Source organism: Erinaceus europaeus, chromosome 7 (assembly GCF_950295315.1).
Source record: "Erinaceus europaeus chromosome 7, mEriEur2.1, whole genome shotgun sequence".
Lineage (NCBI taxonomy): Eukaryota > Metazoa > Chordata > Mammalia > Eulipotyphla > Erinaceidae > Erinaceus > Erinaceus europaeus.
Genome location: NC_080168.1, coordinates 113,033,474 through 113,048,531, shown reverse-complemented (window position 1 = coordinate 113,048,531; position 15,058 = coordinate 113,033,474). Strand labels below are relative to the sequence as shown.

The 15,058-nt window shown below is 45.4% G+C and overlaps 1 long non-coding RNA gene across 1 annotated transcript; it reads left to right on the top strand.

Moving 5' to 3' along the window:
• Window positions 1-1,183: 1,183 nt before the first annotated feature.
• On the top strand, window positions 1,184-13,407 carry LOC132539321 (uncharacterized). Its single transcript, XR_009550572.1, has 3 exons — window positions 1,184-2,356; window positions 9,135-9,233; window positions 12,289-13,407. It is a non-coding gene; the product is annotated as an uncharacterized LOC132539321 (long non-coding RNA).
• The last annotated feature ends 1,651 nt before the right edge of the window (window positions 13,408-15,058 follow it).

Genomic DNA, 15,058 nt, shown 5'->3' with positions numbered 1-15,058 from the left:
TTCTGAAGGACCTGGTAGTGTCTAGGGCACAGGGTACACAGTTTCATGCCCAAGGATCCTGGTTTAAGCCCTTGGTCCACAGCTGCATGGGAGAAGCTTCATGAGTGGTGAATTAGTGCTGCAGAGAGCTCTCTTCTTCTTTCTCCTTTTTTCTCCCTTTCTATCTCTCCCACTCTGTATCAATAAGTAAATAAATAAATAAATAAATAAGATAAAGAAAGAAAAGAAAGAGAGAAAGAAAAAAGAAAAGGAAATACTGATCTTTGGAGCTTTGAATACACTGATCAGGTGTTTCAGAGGGAGTCCCTTCATTGTGATTCCCCTGTTCGTTCCCCCATGATTGGACAGTGATGATGAGTTGTCAGGAGGACTGTAGAGGTAGCCTGCCCTTCTTATCAGGTCATATCAAGGGCCCATGCTGTGAACATGACTTATCACACTTAGGTCAACCTTGGTCACCTGTCTAAGATGGTGTCCATGAGGCTTCTCTGCAAGCCCCTTCCCTCCCCTGGGTAGACCCCTAATAGTACTCCTTGGAAGCTCAGGCTTAAACGGTGGAAAGCTATGCCCCATCCCATTAGGAATGGGCTCCCTACATAAATTATTTTGAACTCTGCACAAAGCATCCTTACCTTTTATTCATAGTTACCAAATATTGAACAAATTTTTAAAAAGGTAATTTTATTAGAAGAAGACACACAGAGAGCTGAACATGACTGGCAGAGCTCGTGTATGATTTCTCCCAGAAATGTCTGCGGACAGTGATGTTGGACAGCGATGGAGCCACAGGTCAGCTCCTTTGGCCATCTCCTGCCTGTGTGACCCTGAATTGTGCACTTGTTCGTCTTTTCTTCTTTTTCTCATCTGTTAAGTGGGAGTGGGGTAGCAGAGTGAATAAAATATTGGACTCTCAAACATGAGGTCCTGAGTTTGATCCTCAGCATCACGTGTGCAAGGGAGATGCATAATTTAATGGGGGGCTGGGGGAAGAAACAAACCTACTGGAAAGAAAAGTAGATAACATGTGGGAAAAGGCTCTGTAGAGCACACCTATTACTATGAGCAAGGACTCAGGTTCAAGGCCCCTGTTCCCACCTGCAGGTAGGGAGGTACTGCAGGTATCTCTCCTCTCTCTCTCTCTCTCTCCACCTTCTATCAAAAGAAGAGAAATAAATAGTTTTTTCTTAATAAATAAAATTTTAAAATGAAAAACTCTGGAGACCAGGCAGTAGCGCAGCGGGTTAAGCATACATGAAGTGAAGCACAAGGACCGTCATAAAGATCCTTGTTCGAGTCCCTGGCTCCCCTCCTGCAGGGGAGGTCGCTTCACAAGCAGTGAATCAGGTCAGCAGGTGTCTTTCTTTGTCCTCATCCCACCCCCATCTTCCCCTCCTCTCTTGATTTCTCTCTGTCCTATCCAATGGCAACAGAAGCAAAAACATCAATAATAATAACAAGGGCAGCAAAACTGGGAAAAATGGCCTCCAGGAGCAGTGGATTTGTAGTGCAGGCACTGAGCCCCTAACTGTGTAAACAAAAAAAAAAAAAAATAGAGAGAATGAAAGAGAGAAAGAAAGAAGTAAGAAAGGAAGGAAGGAAGGAAGGAAGGAAGAAAGAAAGAAAGAAAGAAAGAAAGCTGAGTAGTAGTGGTTGGGTGGGTTAAGAGCACACTGCGCAAGTGCAAGGACTGGTGTAAGAATCCCGGTTCGAGGAGCCCCTGGCACGAGCGCCGGGCTCCCCACCTGCAGGGGAGTCGCTTCACAGGCGGTGAAGCAAGTCTGCATGTGTCTTTCTCTCCCCCTTTCTGTCTTCCCCTCCTCTATCCATTTCTCTCTGTCCTATCTAATAATGACAACATCAATTACAACAATAATAATAACTACAACAATAATAAAAAAACAAGGGCAACAAAAGGGAAAAATAAATATTTAATAAATTAAATAAATTTTTTAAAAAAGAAAGACTCTGTAAACTGTAAAGTACTACCAAGAGTTGAGAGGGTTTGGAAAGGCTTGGAAGACTGACTTGGAACTGCCTGGGTTCTCTGGGATGGAGCTAGAGTCCCCATCCTACTCCCCACACCCATTGCAGAAACCAGCCCTGGCATGGGTTTTGCAGAAAGGGGAATAAACTACATCTACAGGTTCCAAAAAGCAGGGTGGTTATAAGCTTCAACCTGGGAATTGGCTTGTGACTTTGGACCTTTCTGTGCCCCAAGGCTCTCTCAATATCTAGAATGGAGATCATTCACAGATGCAGCACTTCCTCCTCTGTCTGGCTTTATCAGTGCCATCATGATCCTGGTTAATCCACACAAGCTTCCTACCATACAGTTGAGGAAATGGAGACCATGAAGGTTGGTGACTGATGGCTGATTGCTGAGTGGTGCTTGGAGCTCAGGCCTGAGAGACCTGGGAGCCTGTGCCCTTCCCACTGTAGCAGCAACTTCTCTCTCAGCTTCTCCCTCTCACTTCCAACTGACTTGAAGTTTACAAGTGTGAGGGGGAGAGCACATCCACAGGCCCAGAGGACTAGGCTCCAGTGAGTCTCCCTCTTTGCTGGGTATAGTGGGTGTGCTTTGGGAGGAACAGACTGCAGGGCCCGGGCACCCGGGCTGAATAACATATTCCAGCAGAGGGAGCCAAGCTTCTTCACCTTGGAGAAAACCCACCTCTTCCAGATCATACCATTTTCAGGGCATCTAGAGAAACCTTGGCTTTTAGTCTAGTGAGTTCCCTCCCTCCCTCCCTCCCTCCCTCCCTCCCTCCCTCCCTCCCTCCCTCCTTCCTTCCCTTCTCCTTCCTTCCTTCCTTCCTTCTTTTTTCCTGGAAAAGAGCTTCATATGAGCATGATTTCACTTCTTTGGTTCACTTTTTCATTTCCATAGTGGGGAGACAGGTTGGGAGGGATAGCATAATGGTTATGCAAAGAGACTTTCTAGCCTGATGCTCAAAAAAACCAGGCTCAAGCCCCCCCCCCCCATAAATTTGAGCTGAGCATGTTCTGGTTAAAAAGGGGGGAGGGGGGAGGGGAGACAGACACCACAACACCAAACTTTCCTCTTTTGCTGTACCATCATCCTCGTGGTTCTGGGGCTCCAACTTGGGCAGCACATGTGGCAATGCAGGTTTTCTACCCAGTGAACTATTGCTCAGGTCCTTTCCTCCCCGGTCAAATCATAATCCTCGAATCCCCTAACAGGTCTTGACAGTCTTTCAGTCTGCTAACCTCTCCATTAACATCTCAGCTTCTCCCCGCCTCCAGCCAGTCTAGAAATTTCCAATCTGAGTTCCTGTCAGCAAAGATTTTGATCACAACCAAGACAAATGCCCTGGTTGTGCACACTGGCCTCAGTAAAGCCACCCTCCTCTGTCCTGGGTTGGGTCCTGCCTCTGCCTTTTAACATCTCTGTGACCAAGGGCCCCTTCAATTCATCTCAGCAAGGCACTGAGCACATGGTCAACATCCAGGAAGTAGCAGTCATTGTATGTATGTATTTATTTATTTTTACTATAGTGCTGCTCAGCTCTGGCTTACAATGGTGCTGGGGATTGAACCTGGAATCTTTGCTGCCTCAGACAGGAAAGTCTTTTTTTTTTTTTTTAATGACTCATAGTATTCCATTATGTAACACAACTTTATTTTTTATTTCTTTTTTATTATCTTTATTTATTTATTGAATGGACATGGCCAGAAATCGAGAGGGAAGGGGAAATAGAGTATATGAGAGACAGAGAGACACCTGCAGCTCTGCCTCTCCATTTGCAAAGCTTTCCCTCTGCTGGTGGGGACCAGGGGCTGAAACCTGGGTCCTCGCACATTGTAACATGTTAGCTCAACCAGATGCACCACCACCTGGCTCCAGGAAAGTCATATTTATTTATTTATTTATTTATTTATTTATTTATTTATTTATTCATTCATTAAAAATTTTTATATATATATATATATTTTTTTTTTCTTCCTCCTCCAGGGTTATTGCTGGGCTCGGTGCCTGCACCATGAATCCACCGCTTCTGGAGGCCATTTTTCCCCCCTTTTGTTGCCCTTGTTGTAGCTTCGTTGTGGTTATTATTATTGCCCTTGTTGACGCAATTCTTTGTTGGACAGGACAGAGAGAAATGGAGAGAGGAGGGGAAGACAGAGAAGGGGAGAGAAAGACAGACACCTGCAGACCTGCTTCACCGCCTGTGAAGCGACTCCCCTGCAGGTGGGGAGCCGGGGGCTCAAACCGGGATCCTTACGCCGGTCCCTGCGCTTTGCGCCGCATGCGCTTAACCCACTGCGCCACCGCCCGACCCCCAATTTTTTTTTATATTTATTTTATTTATTTATTCCCTTTTGTTGCCCTTGTTGTTTTATTGTTGGAGTTATTATTGTTGTTGTTGTTGGATAGGACAGAGAGAAATGGAGAAGGGAGGGGAAGACAGAGAGGAGGAGAGAAAGATAGACACCTGCAGACCTGCTTCACCGCCTGTGAAGCGACTCCCCTGCAGGTGGGGAGCCGGGTTCGAACCGGGCTCCTTATGCCGGTCCTTGTGCTTTGCGCCACCTGCGCTTAGCCCGCTGCACTACAGCCCGACTCCCATTTATTCATTTTTTTAACCAGAGCACTATTCAGCTCTGGTTTGTGATGGTACAGGGGATTGAACCTGGGAATTTGGAACCTCAGGTATGAGAGTCTCTTTGCAGAACAATTATGCTATCTCCCCAGCCCAGCAACCCTTGTTATTGTACTGAGCTGTCACTGGCAAAGAAGGGGTCTGAAGGGGCAGCTCTGTGGAGGAGGCCAGTGGATGCATTCTTGGAACCTGCAGGATCCCCTGTGCTTCAAAGATCCTATTCTGGTGCATCTTCAGGCATATCCTGAGCACATTCTCTACCAGACTGCACCACAGACAGGACTCCTGCAGAGGGACAGCAGGGTGACTGTCCTGACACACACTAGGATATCAGTCAGGCTTGGAGGGTGGGACATCAGGGGAACCCTCCCGTAATTCCTATGGGTATAGAAACTCTGTCTGTCTCCTTAGCCTTTGGCTCAGAAACCAGACCATATAAGCTCAGTACACATGTATAGAAAATGACTGAGTTCACAGGTGAGGGAAATCTGTTAGAACACAGGATTTGCATGCCTGAAGTCCCCAAAGTTCCAGGTTCATTCCTTGGCACCATCATAAGCCAGAGTAGTGCTCTGGTCTCTCTCTCTCTCTCTCCTCTCTATTTTGCCTCTGGGATTATCACTGGGGCTCGGTGACAACACTATGAATCCACTGCTTCTAGAAGACATTTCCTCCCCCCATCCTATTGGATGGGACAGAGAGAAATTGAGAGAAGACAAGGAGATTGGGATAGAGAAAGACGACTGTAGACCTGTTTCACCACTTGTGAAGCGTTCCCCCTGGTCTTGAACCCAGATCCTTGTGCTGGTTCTTGCACTTTATACTTTATACTATGTTCGCCTAAGCATGTGCACCACTCTAACCAGCACCTTGTTTCCTCTCTCTCTCTCTCTCTCTCTCTCACCCCTTCCTTTTTGTCTGAAAAAAAAATCTGGGGGCTGGACTGTAGCACAGCTGTAGCACAGCGGGTTAAGTGCATATGGTGCAAAGCACAAAGATGGGCTTAAGAATCCTGGTTCCAGTCCCCACTCCCCACCTGCAGGGCAGTCGATTCACAAGTGGTGAAGCAGATCTGCATGTGTCTATCTTTCTCTCCCTCTCTCTGTCTTGCCTTCCTTTCTTGACTTTTCTATCCTATCTAACAACAACAGCTATAATAGCAAGAGCAATAACAACAGGGCAACAAAAATGGCCTCCAAGAGTAGTGCATTTATAGTGCAGGCACCAAGCCCCAGAAATAACCCTGGAGGCATAATAATAATAATAATAATAATAATAATAATAATAATAATAATATTTTGGTCTGGGGAGATAATTTAACCTGTTTGAGCACCAATTTGTATGTCGAAGGCCCTAGAGTCTACAGGTTCAACTCCTGGTACTGCCTTATGTCAGAGTTGAGCAGTGCTCTGGTCTCCTGTCTTCCCCTCCTCTCTTGCACTTTCTCTTTGTCACAAATAAATAGTTTAAATAGTTTAAGTGGTCCAGGAGGTGGCACAATAGCTGAAGTGCTAAATCCTCAAGCATGTGGTCCTGAGTTTGATGCAGACATTGCACGTGCCAGAGTGATGCTTTGGTTCTCTCTTCTACTTTTTTTCTTTTTTTTTTTTTTAAAAAGAGGTTAACTTATTTTTTAAACATTTATTTATTTATTCATTTCCCTTTTGTTGCCCTTGTTGTTTTATTGTTGTAGTCATTATTGTTGTTATTGATGTTGTTGTTGTTGGATAGGACAGAGAGAAATGGAGAGAGGAGGGGAAGACAAAGAGGGGGAGAGAAAGATAGGCACCTTCAGACCTGCTTCACCACTTGTGAAGTGACTCCCCTGCAGGTGGGGAGCCGGGGGCTTGAACCGGGATCCTTATGCTGGTCTGTCCTTGTTCTTTGCCCTATGTGCACTTAACCCGCTGCGCTACCACCTGACTCCCAGATACTTTTCTTAACAAAATTAAATACTATTTTATTTTTAAATATATTTTACTTATTTTGAATAGAGACCAAAATTGAGAGGGAAGGGGGAAGATGGAGCAGCAGAGAGACAGAGACACCTGGAGCACTGTTTCATCACTCTTGAAGTTTCTCCTCCTGCAGGTGGGGACCAAGGCCTTGAACCAGTGTCTTTGTGCACTATAATGGGCCATTTTGATTCCAGGAATGGCAGTGCCCCCAGTTATTCCAGAGAAAACCCACAGAAAATGCTGCTGGGTGAGGAGAAGGCAAGGGAGTTCATGTCTGTGGTGGAGAGAGAAGGACTGGTGGGGTCTTATTTATTTGTGGACCCTGCCCTGAGGCTGAAGCACCTGGACAGATGATTTCGTGACAGAGTCTCACTTCCAGATGGTTGTAAATACACATATGCTTCCAAATCAGCCACTGGCCAGCCACACCTAGGCCCACATTTCTCTGTGTGTCCTCAACCACTTCATCATCCCAACCCCTGAGGAATTTTTCCTGACAGATACTGGCCTGCTCTGCCCGGGAACCCACTGGGCCAGGATTCATGGGGAAGAACCAGACCTGCTCACCTCTTTCCTTTTCCTCACAGCAGACATTACTTGCCTGGCTAGAGAAGATATTATATCTAAAGGGAGACCTGAAGGCAAGGTTTGAGTTGGGTGGACCCAGAAACTTTGATCATTGTCACAGAGGTGTTAGTACATGTAAACATACAATTAGCTCTTCTCACATAACTCCATGGCCAAGTCCTAGTTACACAGAGAGGACGGACACACACACACACACACACACACAATCAAACACATGCCATCACACAGATACACAAACACACACTAACTGTCTAAGGACAAAACAAAGACAAGTTCCCCTATTACCTGGGCTCCCTTCCTCTCACCACTTTGCATCCTCACTCCGGCTCCTTACCCTAACAGTTTGGAGAAAGAGTTAGAGTGATCGAGGGAGGGTCAAGTCTTGTCCCGAGCTCTTTCAGAATTGGATGTCTACTTTAACTATGAAGAGTCACATGACTGAGAAAAAAAAAGAGGTGAGCAGGTTGACTAAATCATGCTTTGCAACAATTTACTCTAGCCTTGAAAACCCCTAATCTGCATGTCCTCCATCTGGGTGGGGGGGGAGGAAGGGGCAGTGGGCTATGGGTGGGTGGGTGGTCCTAGAGGCCACAGAATGCTGGGGCAGGTCCTCTGTGCTGGGGAGGGCACAGCCTGGGCACGGATGCTGGAGGGGTAGGAAAGGGGCAGGACCTGTGGCATTTCCCCTCCAGCTGGAAACAAAGGCAGATTCCTGTGTCCTGCTCCAGCAATCCGGTCCCACCCACCCGAGTGACTGGAGCTGAAGGAAATCCCGCTGGCCTCTGGCCTCACCCAGCCGCCCAGTTCTTTAAACAGTCTCCCAGCTCAAGACATTATCTACCTTCAAATCCTGGGAACCCTGGCCCTGTCCAAATTAGGGGTGATCACCTTTTGCCCTTCAGTCTCTCTCTCCAGCAGTAAGGTGCTCCGACTCTCTCTCTCTCTCTCTTTCTCTCTCTCTCCTTAATTGCTGACAGGGTTATCACTGAGGCTGGATGCTGGCACTACTAATCCATCATTCCTCGCAGCCATTTCTTTCCTTTCTATTTTATTTGATAGGACAGAAAGAAATTGAAAGGAGAGGGGGAGATAGAGAAGGAGAGAGAGGGAAAAAAAGATAACTGCAGACCTGCTCCACTGCTTGTGAAGCATCCCCCCTCTTTCAGGTGGAACAGGGGTTCAAACACAGGTCTTTGAACATGGTAACATGTGCATTCAAGCAGGTGCATCACCACCTGACCCCCAGCAAGTCTTTCTCGGTAATACCCAAAAGCCTGTCAGCTCGCTAAGCCCTTGCTGGTCAACTCTGCCACCCTCACACCAGAAACTCTTGTCCCTACCTTTCCCACAGGCATGCCCAAGGCCTTGCTGCTTTCAGGAATGCCTGTGCTACCCATAATGCTCAGCAAACTCTCAAGTCATCCTCTTTCTCCTGAGCTGAAGAGAATTTCCTCAACAACTAACTCACCTTGGTTAGTTAGACATTTCTTCATGTATTGCAGCAAAATTTTGTCTCTGCATCAGGATGGGAGCAATACTACCTATTATTAGTGAAGTATCAAGAGTTCCTGCATGACTCTAGAACAGGGGCCAAAGATTTATTATTGAAATTGATAAAATCATGGCATGATAGTCAATAATAAGGGAGGGAGAAGAAAGATATTCTGAATGACTTGAATTCTGAATTTTTGAATAATGCATGATGCTGTTAAATCTAGAGATGACAGAAAACCAAATACTAAATAGTATTTCTTACATACGTTCAATCTAACAACAGTCTAACTCATGGAAACTGGAAATAGAAAAGTGGCCACCAGAAACTGCAGGGTGGAGAGGTAGGGAGAGGTTGGGAAAAAGTGACACACCTTTAAACTATAGGAAGAGTGAGCTCTGGTGGTGACTGTAGACTCTAGCCATCTTCGCATTAATTAATTTTCAACTTTATTTGTCAATTCTACTCCAATAGATCTGAAAACATCTCTAGTGATAGCAGTATAAACATGTTCTTTAGAGCTTTGAGAACAATGCCAGAGAAACTCTGAGAAGAAGTTGGCTCCAGAAAGAGGTGGGTACAGCTGCTTCTCATCTAAACCATCTGCAGAATCTGATTCACTTCTTATATCCCAAATTTATTTAGGACTTATCTGATTGTTTTTACAATGGCCACCTATACCTCAAAGTCCTCTGCAGTAGCTATCCATCCACCTGTGTTTCAATGCCTCAGTAACTATCAGTAAGAGAAGCAGCACTTAGTACTCATCTTTAAACAGATGAGGAGGCTGGCCCTGGAGGTGGTGCAGTAGATAAAGTACTAGACTCGCAAGCATGAGGTCCTGAGTTTGATTCCCAGCATTGCATATGCTAGAATGATGCTTTGGTTCTCTAGCTCACTAGTAAATAAAAGAAAACAAGACAGGAAAAAAACAAAAACAAAACAAACAAACAGATGTTGTGGGCCATTGGTGTAGCTCAGTGATTGAGAATATCATTTGCTTTTACAAACCTCTGGGTTAAATCCCTGGCCTAAAAATCATCCCCCCCTTCCCTTCACAAAAATCTACCATGAACAGTTAAGGAAACAGAGGTCTCTACTCCCTGGCCTTCCACCTCCTGACTCCTGGTTCATGCTCTTGCTCCCACCACCCTGCTCAGTTCCTCTTCCTCCCTCCACTCAAGCTGTGAGTTTCTCAGCTGGTAGAGGACTTTCATAGATATTTTGCTTTTATCCTGAGGATTTGGCAGAGAGGAATTAGCAGTTCCTTTAAGAGATCTGCAAGCAGGGACCAGGTGATGGCACACCTGGTTAAGCACACACATTGCAGTGCTCAAGGTTGCAGGTTCAAACCCCTGGTCCCCACTTACAGGAGGAAATCTTCAAGAGCGGTGGAGCAGGACTACAGGTGTGTCTCTCTGTGTGTGTCTGTCTTCCCTTCCCCTCTCAATTCTTCTCTGTCTCTATACAATAATGAATGAATGAATGAATGAATGAATGAATGAATGAATGAATGAAAAGAGATCTGGGATCTAGGGGCAGGGTAAATAGCATAATGGTTATGCAAAGAGACTCTTATGCCTAAGGCTCCAAAGTCCCAGGTTCAGTCTCCCATACCACTATAAGCCAGAGCTCATCAGTGGTCAAGTTAAAAGAGAGACAGAGAGAGAGAGAGAGAGAGAGAGAGAGAGAGTGAGATCTGGGAGCTGAACTTCATACACAGGGTCTGTCATCCCAAGTTTGAGGCCTTGCTTTCCACAGGGGGTGCGAGGAGTGGGACAGTTTGACAGATGAAAGAATCTCCAAAAGGCAAGTGGAAGGTGAGGGAGGCATCTAGGGGTCAGTAGGTAGTGGGTTGGAGTGGAGCAGCTTCTGCATGGTACATGGGCTCGTACCTCTCTCCAAGTATATACATGGCACTGTGTGACCTCAGGTTCCTGTCCTGACACACCACTCCTTCCTCAAGAGTTTCCACCCTGAGATAAGTCATACTGAGGGCTGAGGGTGGGCAAGAAGCGGATGAACCCATCCACAGAACAAGAGGTGGAAGGAAGCAAGAAGTGGCTCAGAGTCTAGCAGTCTGCCCCCAACTACCAGGCTTTTCCTGAGATGCTGGACAGGACTCTGTCCTCTTAGCTTCTCAAACCTTGTCACCAGCCACTTGTGATTGACCTACTGCGTTACCACCCAAACTCCCCACTTTGCCTTTCTGATCTGAGCTGTGGAACCAGCTGGTGTTCCTGAACCTTAGAGTCAACGATTATATAGGACTGGGTGGGCCAGAGAGACAGCTTACTGGATAGGGCACATGCTTTGCTGCCATGTGTGCAGCCCAGGTTTGAGTTCCAGCACTAAAAGGGAGTGCCACAAAAAATGTCAGCCCAGGAGCATTGAAATTGTTCATGCATGAGACCTTGACTGTGGGAAAAAACAAAAACAAAACTGGGAGCAATTTGGTAATATCAGTTTAGACCCCAAAGTGTACAGAGGAGGAAACTGAGGCCCATGGATGTACTATAGAAATGAAACCCAGGTTTACTCTTTTTAGGACACTGGACTCTTTCACCCTCTGATGAAGGAGACTTAAAGAGATAAGTTCCTCTTCCTTTAGGCAAAATTCAGCCTGTGGGTTCATGCTTGCAGCACCAGAGTTTTCAATTTCAATCCTTAGCACAACCAAAAGCCATAGTTGATCAGTGCTCTAGTAAAACAAACCAGAACAAAACAAAACAAACAAGCTGGCAGGCAAGCAAGCAAGCTCAGCTCGTAAGGCTGAAACTCTCCTCTGTGTTGAACTGATAAATAAACAGAACTTAGAGGCATCTGACCCATGTCTTTCCTAAAGGAGACCCGTAGTTCTTCCAGTCCGGGTACCCTGTTCTGTTTTCACATTTCATATGTTTAAAACTCTTCAGGCTTGTCTGATCTAAATTTCCCATTCTGAAATTTAAGTGAAGCAAAGCTCATCTTCTGCTAACCCTCACCCCCCCCAGCTTTATTTCTACTCATCCTAGTGTAGAACCAGCTATGTAATTTGTGGGCCCCTCAAGCAAAATGAAAGTGCTTGGTCCTTTGCTCAAGCACTATTAAGAATTTTAAGGTGTAGGAGGTAGTTTAGTGACTGGTGCTCTGGACTTCAAAGCATGAGGTTCTGAGTTCTTTCCTCAGCATTGCATGTACCAAAGTGATACTCTGGTTCTCTTTCTCTCTCCTCTCTATCATTAATAAATGAATAAAACTTTTTTATTTTTTGCCTTCAGGGTTATTGCTGGGACTCAGTGCTTGCACTATGAATCCACAGCTCCTGGATGCCATTTTTCCCAATTTGTTGCCCTTGCTGTTGTTGGACAGAATGGAGAGAAATCAAGAGAAGAGGGGAAGACAGAGAGGGGGAGAGAAAGACATCTGCAGATCTGCTTCAACATCCATGAAGCAACCTTCCCCTTCAGTTGGGGAGCCGGGATTTGAGCCTAGATCCTTACGCCAGTCCTTGCACTTCAGTCATGTGTGCTTAAACCATGTTGCTACCTCCTAGCCCCCACTTTTTCCCCTTTTGTTGCCCTTGTTGTTTATTGTTGCTGTTTTTATTATTGTTGTTGTTGTTGCTACTGTCATTGTTGTTGGATAGGACAAGAGAAATCGAGAGAAGATGGAAAGACAAAGATGGGGAGAGAAAGATAGACACCTACAGACCTGCTTCACCACTTGTGAAGCAACCCCCTGTAAGTGGGGAGCCGGGGACTCAAACCCAAATCCTTACACTGTTCTTTGCACTTTGTGCCATGTGAGCTTAACTGGTTGTACTACCTTCTGTCCCCCCCCCCACTTTTAAATCATAACAGCAAAGCTTTAAATCAAGTGTGGGGTTTGCATGTTGCCACTACAGATTCTACCCTGGTGTCAAGAGTAGTGCTTAAACTCAGTACTCACAGTATGGTCAAATTGTCCAGTCCTGGGGACCAGAGAGCAGTGCACTTGGTTGAGCACACACATCACCATGTGCAAGAACCCAGGTCTGAGATCCCACTCTTTAACTGCAGGGTGGAAGCTTCAAGACTGATGAAGAAGCAGGCCTATAGGTCTTTATCTTTCTTTATTCCTCTCTATCTTCTCCCTCCTCAATTTCTCTTTCTATCAAATAAAATAGAAATAAAAGAAAGAACGAGATAAAAATGGCCCCCAAGAGTGGTAGATTCATAGTGCCAGCACCGAACCTAAGCAGTAACCCTGGTGGCAATAAATAAATAAATTAAATAAACTGAACACAGATGAAAAATCCTTTTGAATATCCAAATCCAAATTTTAAAACTTTGGTGGGCTAGGGAAGTGGGAGGAGGTTCTGCATCAGAGCACACTTCTTGCATGTGTGAAACTCTGGCTTTGATCCCCAGCACCATAGATGAGCAACAAAGACAAAAAGACACACATTCTCTCTCTCTCTCTCTCTCTCTCTCTCTCTCACACACACACACACACACACACACACACACACTCACAAAAGTTAATAATTAAAATAAAAAAAACTTAAGTGGAACTCCATGGATGGTGGAGCAGTACTCTGGTCTTTCTTTCACTCATTAAAAAATCATTAAAAAATATATCATAATCCTTTGGGTTTGTTTCTTCTTATTCTGTATTCATCATTTATGGGGAACAGCTGGTTCTTCTAAGCAAGTAATTCTTGTAGACTTGGACATTGTCTGCAATTCTTTCTCCCTTTCTTCATAGGACAGTTTCCCATGCTCTCTCCAACTCTGTTCTTCTAGGATGCCTTCTCAGCTTCTGTGTGCTGTGGAAGATATGGGGGTTCACATGAAGCAGTAAAGAGCACCAGATGGGGTCCAGAAGATGGGAGTGCTTCAGTAATGAAGAACAGCTGTCCTCTATAGAGCCCTGTCCTCCTCCCCAAACTCACTCTACTTTCATCTGCTTCATGAGCTCTGCCCCAGATAAGCCCTACATCCCCACTGGCTCAACAACTTTCAGTTCAAGTCCATCTCAATGCCGCTGTTTTCAATGTGCACTTCAAACTCAACACTTGCCTTAGAGAAGCCTCTACTTTGCATATCCCAGGTCAGGGAAGCTGGGAGAGTTGTGTTAGATGTCACAGTAGGGAAGGGGGGAGGGAGTGGTGGAGAGTGACTATGAAAGATGCATATGAGGCCACATTCCCAGTTACCCAGCTAATAGAGTGTCGAAGTGGCCACTATAATCTGAGAGAGTAGATACCGTAATCCCATAGTACTTCCTATTGGCTGCAGGACACAGCTCTGTCCTGACACTGAAGCTTGGGTGTGTCTTGGTTCTGGAATTCACAGTGCTCACAAATTGTGAAGCAGCTGTGGGGTGGAGGATAGGCAGGGTTTCAACAGAGGAAATGAGGTCAGTCAACAATTGATGCCTGGCCTAGCCTTTAGTCATTGTGTCCCCCAGTCTCTATTCCTGTCAAAGGGTTGGGGTCCTAGGCCCATATCACAGTATCCTCGAGTTAGAGCAAGGCCCTTTAGAAGTCTGTTACAGGGTGGGGGTAGATAGCATAATGGTTATGCAAGGAGGCTCTCATGTCTGAGGCTCCACAGTCCCAGGTTCAATCCCCTGCACCACCATAAACCAGAGCTGAGCAGTGCTCTGGTGTTTCTCTCTGTGTCTTTCTCTCTCTGCATCGCTCTTAAAAATTAAATAAATAAAATACTTTTTTAAAAAAAGCGTGTTAGTGCTTCTAATGCACAAATTTTTGCACTTGACTCTAAGGCCATCCTCTCCTCGACATTTTTATAGATTGATTTTAAACATTTTCGTTAAAGCTCAGTCAGTCAGCATTTTTGCAATAAATTAAGATAAGCACCATTTCTGTTCATTCTCACAACACTTCTGGGATAAGTTTATTATGCTCATTTAGTACATGGGGGACCCAGGCATGGTAAGGTACCACTTACCTAAGGGTACCAACCCATCTGGATTTTCAGATTCCAGAGCCTTTGTGGATGACCAGAAAGCTAAGAACAAAACTGAAGCAGACTAGATTAGTCAGGAAAGAAGATATCCCTCTGCATTGTCACCTCAATGCAAAACCAGAAGAACTGGTTGAATATATGACTGACTGACTGACCACTTCCTCAAGGTCCAAGTGGTAAACAAGCACTGGAAGAAACCAACTGAGACCAAGATGGCGCCTGAAATGTGTGATAGGTGACCCTGACCCACATTCTACCATCATTACAATAATATCTCCACAGTGGTCAGGCAGGGACCCATTGTGCACCTGAGGCTATGACAGTTCCAAAATGGACAAATACAGTCTGAAAAGAGGAACCTGGATTCCAGGAAAACTCCACCTCTTCAAGAAAATCCTTGTCCCCTAATGAATAATAATTAGCCCACCTTTTCCAACCTATCTC